General features: G+C 39.8%; 1 protein-coding gene across 1 annotated transcript in view; it reads left to right on the forward strand.

Moving 5' to 3' along the window:
- Positions 1-15,526: 15,526 nt before the first annotated feature.
- omc2 (omcin 2) overlaps positions 15,527-20,314 on the forward strand; it is a 28,221-nt gene continuing 23,433 nt past the window's right edge. The window contains exon 1 of the mRNA XM_088644399.1: positions 15,527-15,655. The gene's annotated coding sequence lies outside the window, so the exon portion shown is untranslated. The remainder of the gene's footprint in view (positions 15,656-20,314) is intronic.

Here is a 20,314-nt window from a genome sequence, read left to right on the forward strand (position 1 = left end):
AGATGTTACATTAAAGTAGCAGGATGACGTACGATAATTTGAAAGGGAAAAGTCAGAATGTTGATATTACCGCTGGTTAACATTTAATTTCAGTTTAATCTTTCTTAGATTAAAAAATACTGTACCTCTTGGAATGCAGCACTCTTCTAACTTCATGCTGGAATGCTTCACTCATGAAAATCAAACTAATATAGCCTGAGCCCCATTTGTGACAGCAGGTGCTATAGGCCACAGACACACAACTTCAGTCCTCGAGAGTGTACTGCATTGGACATCTTTATCCCCACACCTCCCTGTTCACTCACTACATTCGGTTGGTTCTAGCCTCCTAAATGTGTTTCTGTTTCCCTGTGGTCTCTGCTTGCTCTCATACGTTTTAGATGTAACTGTGGTTTGTGTCTGTTTTCTGAATTATGTCTGTTGCTGAGCTTCAGGAGAAGTTGATTTTTATAGAGCTACCCTTGTCCTGTGCAATATTACTAGCTCCCCCAGTGGTTCTATTGAGAGAGATAGGAGAACTGTTTCATTCAAACTAAGATTGAAACAACATAACAGGTGAAAGAATATCAATATGATCAGGTCAAGTGTATTGTGACTTAAGAACATGAGATGCTTTAGAAAAGCACTTAGCATGAATACAAATAATCATAGTAATAACCAGTAAAAACAATCTAAAACAAAATTGTGAGGAAAGCCAAAACATAAAAATAACTACAGTACATGAGGACACACAAGTTATTTTACAACACATCCTGACTTACAGTACATTCAAAAACGCTTTCCACAATAATGAAGACAGGATGCTGCATTAAGTGATATTGGTTGACCAGTAGGTGGCACATTTCACTCTTGACAATAATTTCCAAGCCTGTTCGTCTTTATGGTGACCTAAAATACTGAGCTGTAAGAGTTGTTGAACTTCAGATGAGAACTTCAGAGAGTCCATTACAGATCTTGGGGCACCGTTTTTAATTGTTACCCCAGTGTACTGACTAAATCCCATTCTGGGCTTTGATAATCTGGTATATCTGAATGTTCCCTTTTATTCCACTGAACTATGGTGCAATGGAATTGCTGCACTAAAGTTGGTGATAAAGTAGGTTTCTTCCTATATGTAATGATGTTTGAAAGACTTTGGAAAGAAAAGAGCTACAGTATTTAGTAAATGCCAGGAATCACCATTAACAAATATTGTCAATAGTTATCTGTTAAGGTGAGGCTCAATGGTTGTGCAGTTAGTGCTGTTGCTTTAGAGTCCAATTTGGGGCACCTTCTGTGTGGAGTTTGCATGTACTCTGTGTTCTAGGGCAGCTCCAGTTTTCACCCACAGTTCAATGACACAATGCAGATTTTGTCATTTTGTCATTTGTCAAATGTTACCCCTCCACCCTGTGTATGTGTGCGAGTCCTCTTGTGAGTCCCATCCAGGACACCAAAATGAATGCTAAAAATTGGCAAGTGAAAATGGAAGGGTGGCTTCTGCATTTCAATATAGTGTACAACAAAACATATTTTGCTATGCATGTAACTCTCTTAGTTATGTGCACCTATTTAAAAGTATTGCAGGGCGTAGAAGTGCTTGTGGGTAAGTCATGACCACGAGGTGGCAGTAAAACACCATTTATTAGAGTGCAAACAGCAAACAAGACCATAAAAAAACAGATAATTGATGGAGCTCAAATACTGTAACAACAAAGAAGGCAATCAATATTCTAACCTCTACAGTACTGTATATCCATGCAAGACAGGATACACTCCGTACCAGACACCAGTCCATCGCGAAGCACACACAGACACAAACACACACACTCATACCAGGGCCAGTTTTACCAAGAAACCGGTTAAATTGCCAGAATGTTTTAAGTGTGAGGTAACCGCTTCACCTGGGGGAAACCCAAGCAAACATGGGGAGAACATACAGTACTGTGATTCGAACTCAAACCTGTTCAGTGACCCCGTTTGGATGAGAGGACAGCGGCAGAGAATAGCTGGAGGTGTTATGAAGCAGTTGCTATTTGAGTTGAGCGATGATTGTTCGAAGCCCAAGGGCAGTTCTCACAGCACTGCTTAAGATCTTTGCATAGAAGCAGTGAATGCCTAGATTAGTGAATTAAGAGAAAGAGATAAGTGAGGATCCCAGCCGAAACAGAGTGAGATGAGGATGGCAATAACAAAAATGGTAAGAAAATGATCAGGTAGGAAAAATAAATTCAGACCAAAGTGGATTACCTCTGGGTCATTGTTTGGAGAAAACATTGAAAACATTAATACTAGGGGCTTTAAATGATGGAACAACAACACAGATCAGGGTGAACTGTCTTAAATAAGGAGCCTTATATTAGACTGGTTGTAATCTAGATTGGGAGCTTGACTGAAAAAGTGTTGATCTGAGTGGAAGGCGTCTGGTTTGAGTGACAGGTTGAGAGCTCGTGGGATTGTTGCTAATGCCAGGGGGGACAACAGGGCAAGAGTCAGTCCCAGCCTGGGCGTGACAGGCTGCAAGTTTGCGGCTTCATCAAAGCAGAGGATTTTTTTTTTTTAGTTACAGAAGAAGGTGCTGTTCACCAACGGAGAGATAAGGAGAAAGGGACTGCGGGTTTATGCTGTGAAAAGAGAGTGAGCACTAAGGGGACCCCCTCTAATTCAGGGTACAGTTGGGGAGCTGGAAGCTGCAGCTCAAGGTCATGGGGCAACAGCACAGTCCATAATTCCGGGAGGGAGCAGAACGCTACAATAGAAGCTTCACGCTGATAACAGCCCATGAATCGAACCCAGGCCCCAGCCCACCCTCCCACCCTACACAATGGCAAGGGGCAAGGTAGGGATGCAAATATACTACCTGTCCCTTCTTACCAACCTAAGGCCACAAGGTGCTGCAGTATTTTATGAAAAAAAAAAGTAATTTTACAATAAAAACACATCGGTTGGCTATTAATAGATTATAGCACATCCCGTCATTGTCCCTCTGAAGGAATCAATTGTACCAAATCCTAGTTTCTGTAACACATTTACACGCATCTGTGCACCGGCACAAAAGAAACAGAAGAAAACTGAGAGTTCATTTGAAATTTCAGAATTCAGATTGTTTCACTTTGAACTACCCCGACACTTCTAGGTGCGCCGCACCCAATACTGAACCCAGTAGCTAGAGCCTTGACACATTTTTTACATTCTTTAAGCGCAACTAATAATTGGGATCTTGCATAACTCCAATTCCATTCTTATAACTGCTGTCCTACACAAGGCACCTTGCACAGACACACATATCTGACCCCTTCTCAGTACCCCCTGGGGTTCTGTCCCAGCCCTGACTTCGGTAGCGATCAAAAAGTACAAGGTGGCACAAGCAGAAATGCTGTCCACTGCTCTGACATACTGCCCACTCCCATTTCCATTTTTGTGAAATGCACTGTTGCTGACTAAAGGAGTGTTTCTTCTATAATACATGAACAGAAGTTCGGGAGGAAGTCAGGGTTCTAATCACTTAATTCTAATTTCTGTCAAATTGGTCTCCTGGAGTGAGTGTGTGCTTACTTGTGTTTGTGTGTGCCGTACAATCAAAGCTGACCCTAGCTTTCTGGGGGACCCTCCCAATCACAGTTTTGCACATATGGTACACTTCTTTTATCAGCTCCCAGCCCCAAACATATTTAACTATTAGAGCAACTGAATTTATTAATTATAGAACTAGAAAACTTTTATTAATTAGCTTTGAAGAGCACATAATAAATGACTTACAAACAAGAACACGAACCACACATTTACAAAGACAACATGTATTTTAACATTGAATGAAATAACATGAAACATGTATCTGTTAACGTCTAGTAAAACACCTCCAGTAGTCTATGTGTTTATCCTGAAAATGTAGCTTGATTACCGTTCGCTAGTTACATGGATATGACAGACTCAACACCAAATAAAGTACCGTATAAAAATGCATTATGACAGTGACTTGACTTGGCATTGAGATCAATTATCCTGTTTTGAGATCACTTGCTCTTCTTTTCTGTGCTTCCTTTTCTCAGGACCAGATGGGTTCTATAGGTTATTTCATGCATTTACAAGTTGCAGCTACGTTATTTTAATTTTAAGCCATTACAACATACTGTAGTTTGCAAAGCAGGTAAAAGGTCACTTGTAATGCTTCACTACATGTTAGATGTAATGAAAGATTAATACAATTGATCATCAGAACATTTACTATTTTCCAAAAACAAAAGAACAGCATGTGTAATCGGTGTAAAAAATGCTTTAAAGGAATATGGGAGCAACAATTTCAAAGCATACAGAAAAAGGTTATTTCAAAAGACCAGCTGCCTGTCAATTGCAATACAAACAAAAGCACATTATATACAATAATTGTATAATACTGTCAATAAACATATAATAATAATCATATGCATGAGTACCTAATGATTAAATCCAAATGTAAACATTTTTTGCAGGATTTGCAGGAGACAGTTCAGTGTACAGCATATAAACATACAGTACTACACGCATATACTGTATATATATTTAGGGTAACAGTGAACATTTTACAGACTTATAATTGCAAGACAACAACAGAATAGTTATTTATACAATTAGACTAATCACATAATGCAGTATTAAGCCTGGAGTTTGTGTTAAAAGGAGTGGCATGTACTGTACAAGGCAGTACAGCATGTCTGGTATTCTCCTACAGCTTGTGCGTATGGTATGTCTCACTATCTGTCATTAGAGCATTCTGCATTGTCATTTATCCTCTGACTAAATGCGAACACACCTGCTAACAGGTGTGTCAAAAGGTGTTATTCTGAATCCTTTGTAAGTATTCTAGGGAAGGGTCAGTTTTCAGCTCTTTCCAGTTTGTCATGTTTTGATTTTGAAGAGACTGACAGGGCTCTTTGCAGGTTATGCTCAAATAATGCCGAAAAGGCTCTGTGTTCAATGTCATAAAAATTGAATTTAAGGCAAAAGATTTCTTGTCAATGAAGAATTGGGAATAACAAACACTTGCTGTCTATTATAAATGAGATAGTCACAACAAAACTCAACAAAATTTATAATTAAAATGCAGATTCTACCCTAATATCTAGAAAAAAAACACATTATAAACACTATAGAGAGGTTGCAAAAAAGACTAAGATATGTGGCTCACTAGGTAAAGTAGAAGCTTAGCAAAACTTACATTTTGGAGTTCTTGAAGGAGCCCAGGGTTTGTGTTATGATCCTATCCTCCGACCTACGGTACTGTATTTGATTTCCCATTTGTTACTCTACCTTGTTTCCTAGTTTTGTGATGGAATTTGAAAGTATTCTCTAGGTTGACACCTGAGGATTTTATACAGGCTTGGATCAATTCTCAATTTCCAGATCTCATGTCCATTCGTCCAATTTAGCCTGTTTGGTAGTTTGATCTTGTCCAGCTGTTTCTTGAAAATAGCCAGGATATCAGCATCAAAAACAGGAGTGGGCAGCTCCATTCTCCCACCACCCTTGGTGTAAAGAACTGCCTCGTGTTCTCAGTATTAAATGGCCTGTCCTGTAGATTCTGTGCAAAGAAAATTACACACTCTAAAATCTAACGTTTTTGTGTTATAAAAACCTTATATTCATTATTGTCTCATTGCTGGTTTTGAAAGATGTAAATTGCTGTCACATGTGCAGACTCGTTCCCAAGATTAGTATGGACAGTAGTTATAAATAACACTATGACTGTCAGTCAGTTACAGTCACAGTTTCACAGCAGTTAACACCCAAACTTAAACAGGAATGATAAAATGTTCGCTCCACACGTCTAATCTAAGTATAACCTTTCAAACTGATCAATTGCCAATCCCTCTGTTTTTGCTGGTTGTTTATAGGTGTGTCTCCAGATTGTGCTGGAGTAAAACAAAGGTAAAACATTGAACTCATTCTCATGACGTGAATCAGGTGCTCGACTGACCTTTGTTGTTGACATCTAATGATGACGATAAAGACAACCTTTAGTAGAGTGATCCTTATCTCAGGGGCCTCTGGTTGAGAATGTAATTTTCTTATTTCCTACCAAGTGCTTAGCTCATAAGTTCATCATTGTGATCTTTGTCAAGACAATGATAAGGTTTGGTTACTAACAAAAGACGTTTTCTGAAATTTGGAGGACTTACTGTATGTTCTTAGAGTCATTCACAGTTTTGGAGAGAAATGCAACAGTGTTGTCTCGTGTCCCCTTTTTGACTAGACTGGGGGTCACAGTTTCTTAGTAAACCATTTTGATTTCTTGCGAGACATTTTTGCATTGCAAACTTGCCATCTTGAGGTTGTGTTGACCTTTTATGAAATATCTGTTCTCTGTGCCAATTAAAATTAAATACATATGTAGCTAAAAAGTAAATCTTTTGTCTTGGAAATGATCTATTTCTTTTTCTCCTTCCATTGTTCTTTAACTTACTGAGAACCTAACAGTTTTCAGGTGATGCAGTTAATCTTAGCAGATAAAGAGGTCAAAATATTTTCATTTTTATTTACTCTAGCAGGATATTAAAAAACTAAATTGACCATTTGTCTTTTTGCCTATTATGTTCAAGATGATAGTTCTGTTTTGTGTAACATGCATGTTATAGTCCTAAAATAAAATAACATGGTAACTCTAACAACCACCTGGAAAAACAATAGAATACATCATAATGTTAGAACCAGTATGAAAGTATCAATTAAAATACATTCTTGTTTTTTGGTTATGTAAATTCAACTTTTGTTTTTCCTGTTTATTCTCTATTACATGCAAGTTTTCTTCATTCTGCATAAAAGTTTTTGCATGAACTTTGTGTTAAAAGTAATTGTTCAACAATCTGATAACAATGTAATGCAAATAGGAGGTCACTGCTCTGCATCACTCTAAGGATGGTGGACTTTTGGGATGCAGTTTGTCATGTATCCCAAAAGGGTGCTCTACTTCTCTCCTGTTCCTAGTTCCCTGTGATTATTCATGTCTTTCTGGTGTGTCTTGTTGTGTAGCCTATTTACTTCCTGCTTCTGCTCAGCTCCTTGCTCAGCATTGAGGTTCAGATGTCCTGAGACTCGCCCAGCACCAGGTCACTCCTGTCCATGGCCTGAGGGCATAGGTTTCTATACGCCATTTCCTGAACAACTGAGCCCGGGATAACCCCCGTCTTGCCGCTACACATAGGGTCTATTTTTGCTCTCCTGCCATTCCAAGGTTTGTCCTTTCCAACATCCATGACACAGTTGTACACGAAGAGCTCATTTGTGAGGTTGAGTACCTTGAGTCCAGGATTTTTGCATCTTGTCAGGTGAGCACCTGCAATCCAGGAACAGTGAACATTGTGAGATGATCACCAGGAGTCCAGGAACCATGAGCGATGTCATGTGGTTGAGCACCAGGATCTGTAGGGGCTGGTTGTTGGTGATTGATTTACAGGATATGGGCACTGTCAGATACTAGAGCACTTGAAGACCAGGATCTGTGAGCCATTATCAGGTGAGAACCTCGAGTCCACGACCTGTGATCGGTGTTATGTGGTTGAGCACATGGAGTCGAGGATCAGTGCTGAGCAACTGGAATCCAGGATCTGTGAGCACCGTCAGGTGACTGAGCACCTGGTGTCGAGGATCTGTGTGAGCTACCAAGGTAGTTAAGGTTGTGGGGTAAAGAATCTATGAGTGCTGTCAAGAGGTTGAACACCCAGAGGGAAGAATTTGCAAGATGGGTACATGACGTCCAGGATCTGTGAGCACTGTCAGGTGATTGAGCACCTGTAGTCTTGGATCTTTGAGCACTGTCAAGGCTGAGAACCTAAAGTAAAGTATCTGCAAGCACTGTCAGATAAGCCATGGAGCCCAGGACCTGTGAGCATTGTCAGGTGATCAGATGGAGATCAGTATCTCTGAGAACTGTGAGATGAGCACCTGGAGTCCATTAGCAGTGAACAATGTCAGGTTGTTAAGCATTTGGAATTCACAACTTATCAACTTCTTCAGGTGGATGAGCACCTGGAGTCCAAGATCTGAAAGCACGTTCACGTGAGCACCTAGAATCCAGAATCTGTGGGCCTGAGGTCCAACGTGCTTACCTCTATGAGTTAACAACTCTCAAGAACTAAGTGAATTAAAAAGGTTTCTCAAATTATTAATCCCAGTAAAACTGGCTTTACCACCAAGGCTGAGGGCCAGACCTCTGGCTCTAGGATGAGGCAGTTAGTGCACATCTACATAGGGTGGGGTGAACCAAGAGGCCGTGAACAAGTTGATGGGTTGGTGGAGGACAACAGAAAACCAATGAGAATTAGAGAAAGGACTTATATATATGGTTTATAGGAAATGACTTTAGGAAAGTTTAGGATTTGGGATGGCTGAGGGGAATTAAACTTGGATGCTGGTATCTCTCCCCAACTTTCATTGTGATCCCCATTTAGAAGAATTGCAGGGTCTTGTTGATCCCCTATTGGGAGACTGTACGCATGCCATGAGCAGGCATGACAGGAAGTTCCAGACCAGAGAAGGAGAGAGAAATGTGTGACCACAGCTGTAGAAAAGGGCTTGAATTCCATGTCGAGCTGCTTCCTGGTCACACTGTAGATGACTCTGGGTGCTGACAGGCTGGAAGAAGCTTTGAGGACTGATGGGCAACTAGCAGTTCATCTTCCATGGTTAAAGATTGGTAGTGATAATTAATTAATATTGATTTAGGCAATGTTAGTGTGCAATTGTGATAGAAGATGGCACAGGAAAAGGCATGTTGAAGACAAGACAAATTTGAGGATTTAGCTTGTAAATGCAGGGGCTGATTATCTAACCTGCAACACCCTAAGAGCCTGTCCACTAACTCAAGGAGATCTGCAGGTAATGGAGAAATGGGTACAGGGGCCCCATACATTTCTATGATGGTCTTCTGTGGATATTTAATGGTGTCTGAGGAATCATGAGGATTTAACATGTGGCAGAAAGACTGGAGCAGAAAAAATGATTTTAATGGGACACATTGGTCATATGTCAACAAGACATGCTGCTCTTGAAGTCGAGGACCACTCTGGGGTATTTGAGAAGTGTATGTGTAAAGCAGGTGAGTGTCACGCAGCAGCTGTCTCTTTAAGCCTTCTGGATGTGTTTGTGCTGTATGTGTGTGGCATGGAGACAGCTTAGAAAGAAAATAATCCAACAGACAGTGAAAGTGAGATCTGTGGTGTCCAATTTCGATGAGAGTTCCATTTAAGATGGGAAAGAATACAGAATATTCCATCTAATCATCCAGTTACAGAGTCACACACAGGGTTACACCGGGATCAAGGAAACAGGCATTTTCCCTTTTGGCTGATGGGAGATGTACAGTATCATTTGCTCTCCTATAGATTAGACACAAGGGGAATCAAGTTAGCAAAAAGCAAGTTATGGTCCACGTTGTGATGAGGCAATTTAAATTACACTAGCGTTGTCTCAGCCTCAGACCCAGCAATGCAGTTCCCTATAGTTTATTTGTCATTGTTATAGTAAACAGGGAGCCTAGATTCCATAATAAGGGATCAAGAGTAATGGTCCCCCAGTGCCACAAATCAGTTTAGGGATACCTGCCACAGGGAGGGATATTAAAAATAGAACTAGGGGGCAGGGAGTTCCTGGCTGGATCAGGGAAGCCCTGGATAACATGAAGGATAAGCTTAAGACCAGCGGTAACTATCTACTGTCATTCTCTTAGTACCCATAATGCTCTGCTTGACAGTTACATCAGCAGGTGGACAGTTCAGAAATCACTTGACAGTTCTCAGTTTTAGTTTTGTTTTTTAATACTACATCCAGCATGACAGGTTTTAATCCAGGTGTGATTGACAGGTGTTTAAACAGGTTGTAAAATGGACACAAAAACCACAAAGAAAAGATAAGTAAACAAACGTGAGATTAGGGTTGGAAGATGTAGTCTTTGATTGAAGAGCTAGGCAGCGAGTGAATTTGGCGATCAACCAAAGAGAGAGATGCTATCATGGCAGATTTGATCACACTGGTTTGTTTAGTGCTATTCATCTAGAGTCACAAAGAATCATGTTTCTAGATATCTTGTATTCCACCAGTCACTCAAATGAGATTTTAATCAAATGATTCAATATCACCTGATTCATGTGGAACCTTGTCTTGTTTTATTTATGAAACTTTCTCTAAACACCTGTTCTGACTTGTCTCTGAGGTGTCACAGCTCGCATTGACCTCAACAGCATTGAGAGTGTGCTGTCTGTTTGATACCTTTCACACTCTCGACTGAAACTCTCTCAGCACATGGCCCTTCTTTACATAAAGGATTGCGGGAGTGTGGAACAAGCTAGCCAGCCATGCTGTCAAAGTAATAAGGAATAAGGATAAGGATAAGGAATGTTGGTTTCAATAATCGTTTCATAGATGGATGATGCTTTTCTTTTTTGGGGGGGTTAAGAAATACAAAGAGCTCTCCTTCATGTAATAACATCACGAAAAAAGATGTAGCCCAGAGTGCCATCATCTGCCATTGGTACACTGGGTGGGAATTGTATTGAGTGAGCTTCAAAATACAGGAATCAAACAGTTTTCTTTCATTAAATACTGTGACTGTTGTAGAGCTCTTGAGTGATGTTTGGTTGGACAGTTCTGATTGTATCCATGCTACAGTATAATGTTGATAAAAGAAGTGGTGAAAAACATGTTGGACTTGTGTTATTAATACGTGCAGAGCAATTAGTGCTTTTGGTGAACTTGAATTAAAAAAGCTTTGTGACCGGAATTCACACATGGCAGAACTGGTGTAGGTGTGGCATGACTGTGTCATATATAATTTAACTAATTACTCTGGCCCAAAGCCAGGAGCTAAAATCACAACTGCAACCAAAAAGCAAAACTATAGTGGTTCTGTGGACTGTGATCTAGCTAAAGCAACCACAGATCACCAAGGCTTCTGGACATTTTTTTCTGCCTAAAGAAAACACAGCCCCCACTTATGAGCCAGCCCTCTGTTCACAAAACACTAGGGGGTGACTAGGAGCTAACCTGATCCTGGCATCTCCCCCAGATGCTTGTGGAAACTAGCCAGGGTAAGAGCTCGGTTTATTGCACATACAGTACACTCAACCCCACAGCCTCCTATCTGCAGTTTAATGTGCACATCCATGTCATCTCCTCAGAGGATGAGAAACTTCCTGATGTACTCAGTCAGACATTTTCCACAAGCGCCGACATATACTGTATGTCACAAGAGACATCCACCCTGGTGGTGAGACAGGTTTATGAGGCCCTGGAGGACAGTCTCAAATAACTTGAGCTGCACCTACACTAAATAAAGGAGTTTAGATGACAGACACATAGTGAGGGCATGCCTCCTTCAGATTTTTTGTGCCTTTTTTTTACCTACAGTACCTTTGCATGTAATGTACAGGTACATACTGTAGTTGCAGGTATGAGGAAGAATAAAATGAAATAATACAAGGTACTTTTTGGAGGGGCATTAAACAATGTTCAGATGTTTAAAACCATCTTTCGTATAGAAGTCATTTTTCATCTAAGTAGAAAAAGTAAGTCTCTTGTTCTGATCGTTCAGTACATTCTGATAACGTGTCCTTAGAGGAATATACTGTATATTGGGATATATCTAATCCTGTTGTGCTTTGAAAGAGTAAGAAATAATGCACAAATACACATGATATACACATTACTTTTAATTTCAGAGGGTCCATTGCGTATCAAAAGGTCTCAAGCTTAATACTGTCTAAACTCTGATGTGATGTTATGCAAGGAAGGCTAAAGGAAGAAGACATATTTAAAAGCAATAGCATAAAGCTCCACAGTGGCTTCACTGATGAATTGTGTAACAATATTCCAAACACTGCTGGTTTCAATAAAGGTTGTCAATACCAACTGTGACCAACTGCTAGGGCCCCTTATAAACCACCTTCCCAGACCCAAAGGATTCTGTGCTAAAAAAATGACATAAAATACCATAAAGAGCTCATAGAAAAAAAAATAATAAGAACATACAGAATAAACTGTAGGGTAATTAGACAAAGTAAACTGTTTAAAGTATAGATTTGAAGAGAGAAAAATAATGTGTCTCGAAGACTCAGAGTAAGGGCATTTCATAAAAATGAAGCAACAACAACACAAATACCGTCAGCAAAACTTTTAAGATTTAGTCCTCTGTACAGTGAGCACAGGACCAGCCTGAACTGACCAGAGCCTATGTGGGGAGTGTAAACATGGAGGTGTTCAGAGATATATGATGGAGCCAGACTGTTTAGAGCCCTGAAAGACAGTAACAAGATCTAAGATCTTGTATTGAATGCATGCCTTTATAGGCAGCCAGTGTAGAGACTTAAGTGTAAGAGCGATATGGTGCCAGGGTCTGGTGTGAGTCAGTAGTCTAGCTGCAGAGTTTTGAACGTATTGCACCTTACCAAGAAGACTGTTTGAGAGCCCATAGTGCAAAGAGTTCCACAAATCAAGCCTTGATATTATAAATGTAAGAATGAGGCCCTCAGCAAAGGACATTGACAGAAAAGGCCTAATGATGGCAACATTTCTAAGGTGAAAAAGAGGTCTTCATGGAATTTTTCGTGTGGGACTCAAAAGACAAGAGCGAATCAAGTGTGACACCCAGATTTTGGTGTAGGGCTGATGCGTGCATGGGCACCCATCCAATATTAACCTATCTGTGAACCTATCCAGATTTCCAGCTAACATTTACTTCTGTCAACAGTTGTAGCCTTCTGGATGACAGCATCTGGAACATTCAGAGGGGGCTTGGCAGGGTGCCCAACAGAGCTTTCTGTCACAGGAGGAATTGACACCACCAACATGGAGGCGACAGGAACATACTGCACATCTTCTGTGATGTTTTCCGTATTGAAACACAGTTTCACAGACCATTTTCACAGCCATTCTCATGAAATTGGTCTTTGCATTTCTTACCATCGTTGGAGGTGAATTTAGGCATATTATATATATAAATATAAGATGACATTGATAGGTTTCGATCCCTTTTTCTAGAGTGCTGGAAGAATGCCAGAAATGTCCAAAATACATTCTCAGTGAAATCATCTACCACTGATAAAGCATAATCTCCCCATCTAAGATTTATTCTTTCTTGGCCTGCTGCATATTTGCTTTGCATATTTGAGTACACAGTATTTTATTTTGTGTACTGTAAGACAACATATACTCCTTATATCTCCATTGGGTGTTAAACATTTGAGTAAAAAATACATATGGACAAAATATTACTTGCTAGAGAGATTTACATGTATTGCGGATTGGTGCTCAGTGTTAAGCAGCAACACACTGAATTGTTGAATTCACTGAATTCACAACTGAATGCAATTGGGAATGTTCAACTCTCATTTCTCCTATAATTCCAGTTTAGACACTGCAAATATTTTGTGGCAGATTCTTCCTGATGTTCATACTGTAGCTTCTGTTGAAACCCTTGTGATTACTTATTCTTATCACTTCTTCTGAAGTCTTCTTCTTGACTTTCAGGATTCTTTGAAAAATGACACCTTTCCTTAATATGATTCTGTCCGAAATGTGGTCACATTCTTTGAGTCAGTCGTGAAAGGCAATGAGGTCATTGGCTTCAACAACATTCCAGCTTGTGATCTGACTATGTCGAACCGGATGATTTCTTCAGGAGGAAGAGTGAAACATGAACCAGGGGGCAGAAGTAGAAACTGTTAGGAAGTGCATTTAAAACCAAGAACAGGAGCCACTTTTTTTACGCAAAGAGTGGTGGGAGCAAAGGACTAGCTGTCCAGCCATTGTCTTGGAGCTTACCCTGGTTTCTGTCATTAGATCCCGGGATCAATTAACTATTAACTACCCAATGAGACAGGTGGACCAAATGGCCTCCTTTCATTTGTAATCTTCTTACTTGATCCATACTGCCACAATCTCTTGGGTAAAAAACAGCAAGAACTCTGGTGGGGTTCAAACCCACAACCTTTGAACGCCTTTGCCCTTCTGCTCTAGAAGCTCGTCTTAGCTGGCCTGTGGAAATACGATTCCAGCTACTCATTTTTTGTCCTCTGTCACCCAGCTGAAAAGTTGCAAGTATATTCAGCAGTGTTTCTTATCAGGTCACATCTCAGAAGCTAAGCAAGGCAGGATCATGATGGGAGACCTCAAAGAATAACCAGGCTGCTCCCACAAATGGTGATATGAACAAATTTGAACACCACTGTTCTAAACATTTTGATGCATTTAATTAGTACTGAATGCATGCACTTGCTGCTTACCAGGTTAGGCTCCGGCTCCCCCGCAACCTTGTATTGGATAAAGAAGTAAGAAAATGGATGGATGAATGAGGATGAGCATTGCTGCCTATCAGCTCTGAGGCCCTGGGCTCAATTCCTGGTGAGCTATCTGTGTGGAGTTTGTATGTTCTTTTTGGGTTTGCATAGGTTGCCTCCAGGTGCTCAGGTTTCCAACCAACAGGTAGGTTATTTGGTGTGTTGGAATATCGGTCTGCTTGTGTTTGTCTGTCGGCACAGCAATGGACTGGGGTCCTTTCCAATCTATCCTGGTATCTCGCCTTTCACGGCATACGGTAGGGTCCAGCTTCCCCTGTTACCCTGGACTGGATAAAGAGGTCAGAAAATGGCCAATGAATGAATGTGATGTGTGGAGTAGCCAGAGATATTCATATTAAAGGGCACCTGTAGCTAAACCTGTAATTCTAACAGAGGGAGAGAATGGCTAATGTACTTGTAAGGCGGATATGTCATTTAAAAGTACACAAACAACAATAACCTGAAAGAACCGTACATTGAATGACGGGTATGTTCTTTGAAGAATTTGACATTGTCTTGGCTGTACAAAACACAAACGCCTTGGGCAAGGCTATATAAAGATACAAGGATATACAAATAGCAGGTGTTTTCAAAAACACATCTAATTATATTATAAAACAAGCAGCATTAAAACGTACCTTTAACAGCAAAATGCTAAACTCCCTCATTTACAGATTTAGAAGTTTAAAGGGCAAGAAAATCCATAAGCCTACCTCTTTTCCAGAAGTGTCACCAGATGAGGGATGGTGTTAAGTCTTTAATAACATAATCTACTGTATAATAATTATAATATTTAAAAAGATTAAATAAATAGTAATTAATGTAGCCATTCCGAGATATAATTAAAACGTACGGAATAACCCCCTGATTGCTCATTCGAATACATCTCTTCTGTTCTCCAGTTCTTTTTTAGCACGCGAGAACTTGTGTCTGAAAACAAATAAATAAATATACATGTATACATTTAGAATTTTCAAAGGTTAAACAAGATATATTTCAGCATAAACAGTAAAACGCCTGTTCGGGTTTTAAATCGTTTGTTTTTTTGCCTCATCTACAAACTTTGGTGTGCATCAAAACCTTTTCCTAAAATTCAGGCTTTTCACTATAATATTTAGCAATGTAGACTGTAAGGAATTACAGTATGCAATGACGCCATCAGCTAATGGCAACGTACGTTGTTTGACGTCACCATTCCACTTATAATTGCACCTACTGCCCGACCTTTTCCAGAACAGCTCAGTCCGTTAATCTGTGCGACGTGTAGATATTGATCGAGTTAAGGGATACAAACGAACAGGTATCCAGCGTATTGAAAGACAGTTCACAGCAGCACTTTAGGTGTGCCAAAACAAGACGACAGACAGAACAAGGTAAGAGATGATTTGCTTTTGTGAAGTTGATTTGCTTTTTTTCTGCGGTGATTTTGTACACAATAAATAACTCCACAGAACTTTGTGTTTTGTAGTTGTTGCGTTGACTAACTCGATGATATTTAAAAGTTTTGAGATGGTAGCAGTATGGTATTAATGGATTAGTTAATATTCATGTATTTGGTTAGTTAATCCCCGAGATGTGTGCTTATTTTTTTAAGATTATATTGGAATCAGAAGCATGTACTGTAGATAACGAAACAAGATAATGAGCCAAAGAATAACAGCGCTACAGTCGTGATGCTAACTCGCTTTCAATTTGTAACTAATTGATCGAATTAACTGTTTCTTGAAGTAAACCAGGGTATCTGCTTCAATTTCAGGGCTGTTCCACACTCCCACAACCCTTTGTGTAAAGAAATTCCTCCTGTTGTCAATCTTAAATTCGCTTCCACAAAGTGTCCACTTAAGTCCTCCGATTTGTGTTGCACTGATGATTTTCTAGGAATCAGATGGTTTGACATTGTCAGATTTTAATTACTTGGATCGGGTCCCCTCGCAGTATTCCTGGTTCGACACTAAAGAATATGTATTTGTAACTTGTGTGTTCTAGACTCATAATTGTCTGTGTATATTCAGTTGAATTCACTTGTGTATCTGTGAGCGTTGTTCTTTATAAAATGTTTGACTCTTATTCTCACGGCTTTGCCGCAGTGCTGAGCTGAAAGGCGCTTTTTCCCTTTTACAGGGACAGTACAGTTGCAAGTTTCAGACGTTACAGATGGTGCATATAAGAAGGAATTAAAAAGCATTAATGAAATGACTGTGAGAGATTTTTTGTTTCTAGTTCCGAGTTTCTAGTTTAAGGAGAACTCTTTTTAATCGATGGGATTTCAGTCGTGTTACGCTGACAGCCACAATCTAAAAAAGGTGTAAAACACCAAAAGGTATAGAAAATCAGCAAATTTCTGTAAAACATGAAACAACAAGCAAAGCAGTGATACCGGTGATTTGCCTTGGCTGAAAAACGTCTGACAGACTGTGCCGTCGGTACCCCTGTGTTTGTTATTGCTTCTTGGCATCGCCTTTTGGGCGTTTACTGAGGTTCAGATAATTGTTTTTATTAGTAAATAGCGTTTTTTTTTTCAGAACATTCTGAACACACTTTTTAAAATCGAATTCAGAAAATTGCAGCCTGGCTGTCCTCCACGAAGTGCTTGCTTTTCTGTTCAGACTTGGCAGAAGCCTAACTAGCTTTGATAAAGACGGGCTATTATTACTAGCCAGGATGCTGTTGCTCAGGGATAGAAACCGTACATTAGCTTGGGATAGTTACAATCCAGTACTTACTGTACATTTCCTATGTTCATTACACGGCGACTCCTGCTTCGCCACAGCCAGCAGAAGTTCATTGCTGTATAAAGAGGTGTCACCCCTCATACAGGGGAGATGGGCGCAAGAATTCGCGTTACCTGTTCTTAAGGTATCGATATAAAAGCAACAGGGATAGCCGATAACACTGTGGGCTGTGAGCCCCATAAACATTCACACTGTACGCCGAGTGACAGCCACTCTGCAAACCGCTAGCAGAGCCAGGAGCTCACGGGATATTCGCCGGATGGTGTAATTCGCAAGCTCCCGCCGACTCACACCTTTTAAACGCCTCACCTACAGTATGCTTTGTTGCCTTTTTTCAGCTTTTCATAGAAGGTACTCTTTTTTTTTGCCAACTCGCGGTTGATTCATACAGTAATCTGCCTAGACTTGGCAGCAGCCTAACTAGTTGAACTTGTTAGAGCCCACGTAAGACTTTCAGAAAGCAGACAAGAGAGGACAAACATCACGCACATTAAAAAAAAGTAGTTTCATTCCTTGGATCTTCGCATTTTTCGATAGTTCACGAACGAGATAATACAACAGGAAATCGAGAACCCCCAAATCTAAGGAATCTGGTAGCTTTTTCTTACATTTATTTTAACTTCGAAAGCGGAAAGTAAGAATGGAGGACCCTCTGATAGTGGAAAACAAATGCGATTGGAAAGACGCTGTCAATGATAAGGTGCTTGAAGCAGAGCTCATGGCTCCAAGGTCCTGTGTTTGATTCTAGCTCAGGCTGACCGTCCTGTGGGCTTCGCATGTTCTCCCTGTATTTTAGGTCGTTCTCCCGGGAGCTCCTCTGTATTCCCACACAGTAAACAGTAAGCATATGCAGGGCAGGGTTGATCGGCTGTCCTAAATTGCCCCTCTTCCCTCAGGAGTTTTTAAGATTTCGTTCTGTAAGGTGGTGGTAATAAGATAAGATATAACTTTATTATCCATCCAAAACGGTGAAAATGTGTTTTTTTTTGTATCACCATACATACTGTAACTACAAACAAAAAACACTCGACATACAGTACAATACACATGAGTAAAAGCAAACAACGGTCATAGACATGCAACAGAACGCACAGTTTACACAGATCTTTCTGTCCATATCAAGCTACCATTACACTAATCTGATTGTAGCTCCATGCAGTGAAAAGTCACTTTATTGCGTTCAATATTAGGGGACAACATTAGGGGAGAAGGTTTTCTTGTATCTAATTTTCTTGGTCAAAGGCATACTGTACGCCTCTCAGAAGGTATTGGTTGAAAATGGGAATGAAGAAGGTGGGAAGAGTCGTCAAATGTGAAGTTCAGCTTTCTTTAAAACTGCATTATAATGCAACTGTCCAATATTTTACTAGCAGTATCAACAATTCAGGCCAATTTCCCTTTACTCTAATGACAACGCTAATACTATAGCTCTCAGAACAACAAACAACAAAATGAGCACGTTGGACAGAACGGCGTACTCTCATTAGTGTTTTGATGACCAAACGATTTTATTGAGCTGAAAAGGTACAGTATTGTATGTTTCATTAAGGACTACTGTAAGGCACACTGAAATGAGTATACTGTTTGTCAAAGACATGAGCAAAACTTCTATTTTTCACCACAACTGTGACAAGCATACAGTATTTAGCATTCCTAGTATTTCGTTTAACTGATGAAGACAACATTCAGATTTAAAAAAAGATTGATTATATCGCAAGTTTGTTTATTTGCATTCAGATATTCACTTTGTCGGACTCTATGGATGTAATTCCGGCTCAGAATTCAGTCCAGTTTTAATAACTGTGTACCATTACCATTAGACAAGGCGCGCGGTTCTGGCGCAGGGTAACCACGCAGGCGGTAAAAACTTAACGGCTGAACACAGTTCTCCGTGCACCTTCTGACCCTAAGTCGGGCGTAAAACATGATACTTTCTTTACTCCGTGTTACCGTCATTACTGTTTCCTACAAATAGGGTAAGGTGACCTATCTCCAAATTTCATCAGCCTTTACTGGCTTGGCCTCGTCTTTTTCCAGCTCAATCCTAAACGCTTCCCGAAATGCGCAGCGGTTTACTGGCGCTGAATAATGTACTGTATAATGAACACACGGTGGAAGTTTTAGATCTACTTAAATGCTTTCTGCGCTATTAAGTTAAACGATTTGCGTTATCGTACTGTATATACAGTAGCTGAACGTTTCTGTGTCCACTGTTTTCTAGGGAACTACTTATCACTGGTATAGCTATTACTTTACCTTAAAAGCTTACAGAGTAAACTGATACGTAACGAGACACTGCAGGAGCTGCACAATATTTTGCTATATCCTTATTAATATTTCAATTAATAGGCGTATTTTATGTTTTCATCATTGTAATATCATAGCAGAGTTATGCATCTTCCTAATTGATGCCTATAATTGTTTATTGATCAGACACAGTTAAGACATAAATTACGCTTGATTTCCGGTTGAATGGCTCACCGTATGGTAATGTCAGCAATTAAAAATATTTACTGGTGCTAAACCTGAAGCAATTGTAAGAAGCTATTCTGTTCAGTATTGAAGCCTCTTGACTCAAGATTACAGTCACGGTTGTTTTCGAGTTTAATACACTAACAGGCTTATTAATGCTGTATATAAGCTTGACATATTTGTGCAACATGATTAGGACCTCAAGAAAATAAGAAACTCGTTAGAGAAAAATAATCAAGGTTTAATGTCATAAATAATTTTAATGTTACTGCGTTTCTGAAAATGTGTGATACCATACTTTCAGTGTGGGTCTAACACAATTCAATCATAAAACAATAGGCAAAAATACTGGGATTTCCTAAATACTGAACAAATTGTTGTATTTGTGTCTGTTCACAAGCTGTCTGAACAGCACACCCTCCTCATTGCATTAATACATTTCAAGAGAGTGGAGTTTATTCAGTTGACAACTATTTAACTTTTTTTCTTCTGTATTGTTTTTATGATATCATAGCTAATGTTTGTATACCTTGTCAGTAGCTTTGTAGCTCTGGTATCTTTATGTCCAAATGCAGCATAATGAGCTTTCATGATTACTTGTACTTTTTTGTATTTATGTAATTCAGTACAGCGGAGATCAATCAATGCCTGAATGCGTATGGGAATTCATTCAAATTATTTCCAACACTAAAGCTTTTTTAGAGTGAGTGTGTCATGTAGTCTCCCTCCAAGATCAAAGATGTGCTTGAGTCTCTCATGGCCTCACGATCCAAAAAGTCTTATTTGAACTCTTTGTTCAGACATTGTCACAATTATTTCCAGCTCAGT

This window comes from Lepisosteus platostomus, chromosome 8 (genome assembly GCF_059453375.1).
Source record: "Lepisosteus platostomus isolate fLepPlt1 chromosome 8, fLepPlt1.hap1, whole genome shotgun sequence".
Lineage (NCBI taxonomy): Eukaryota > Metazoa > Chordata > Actinopteri > Semionotiformes > Lepisosteidae > Lepisosteus > Lepisosteus platostomus.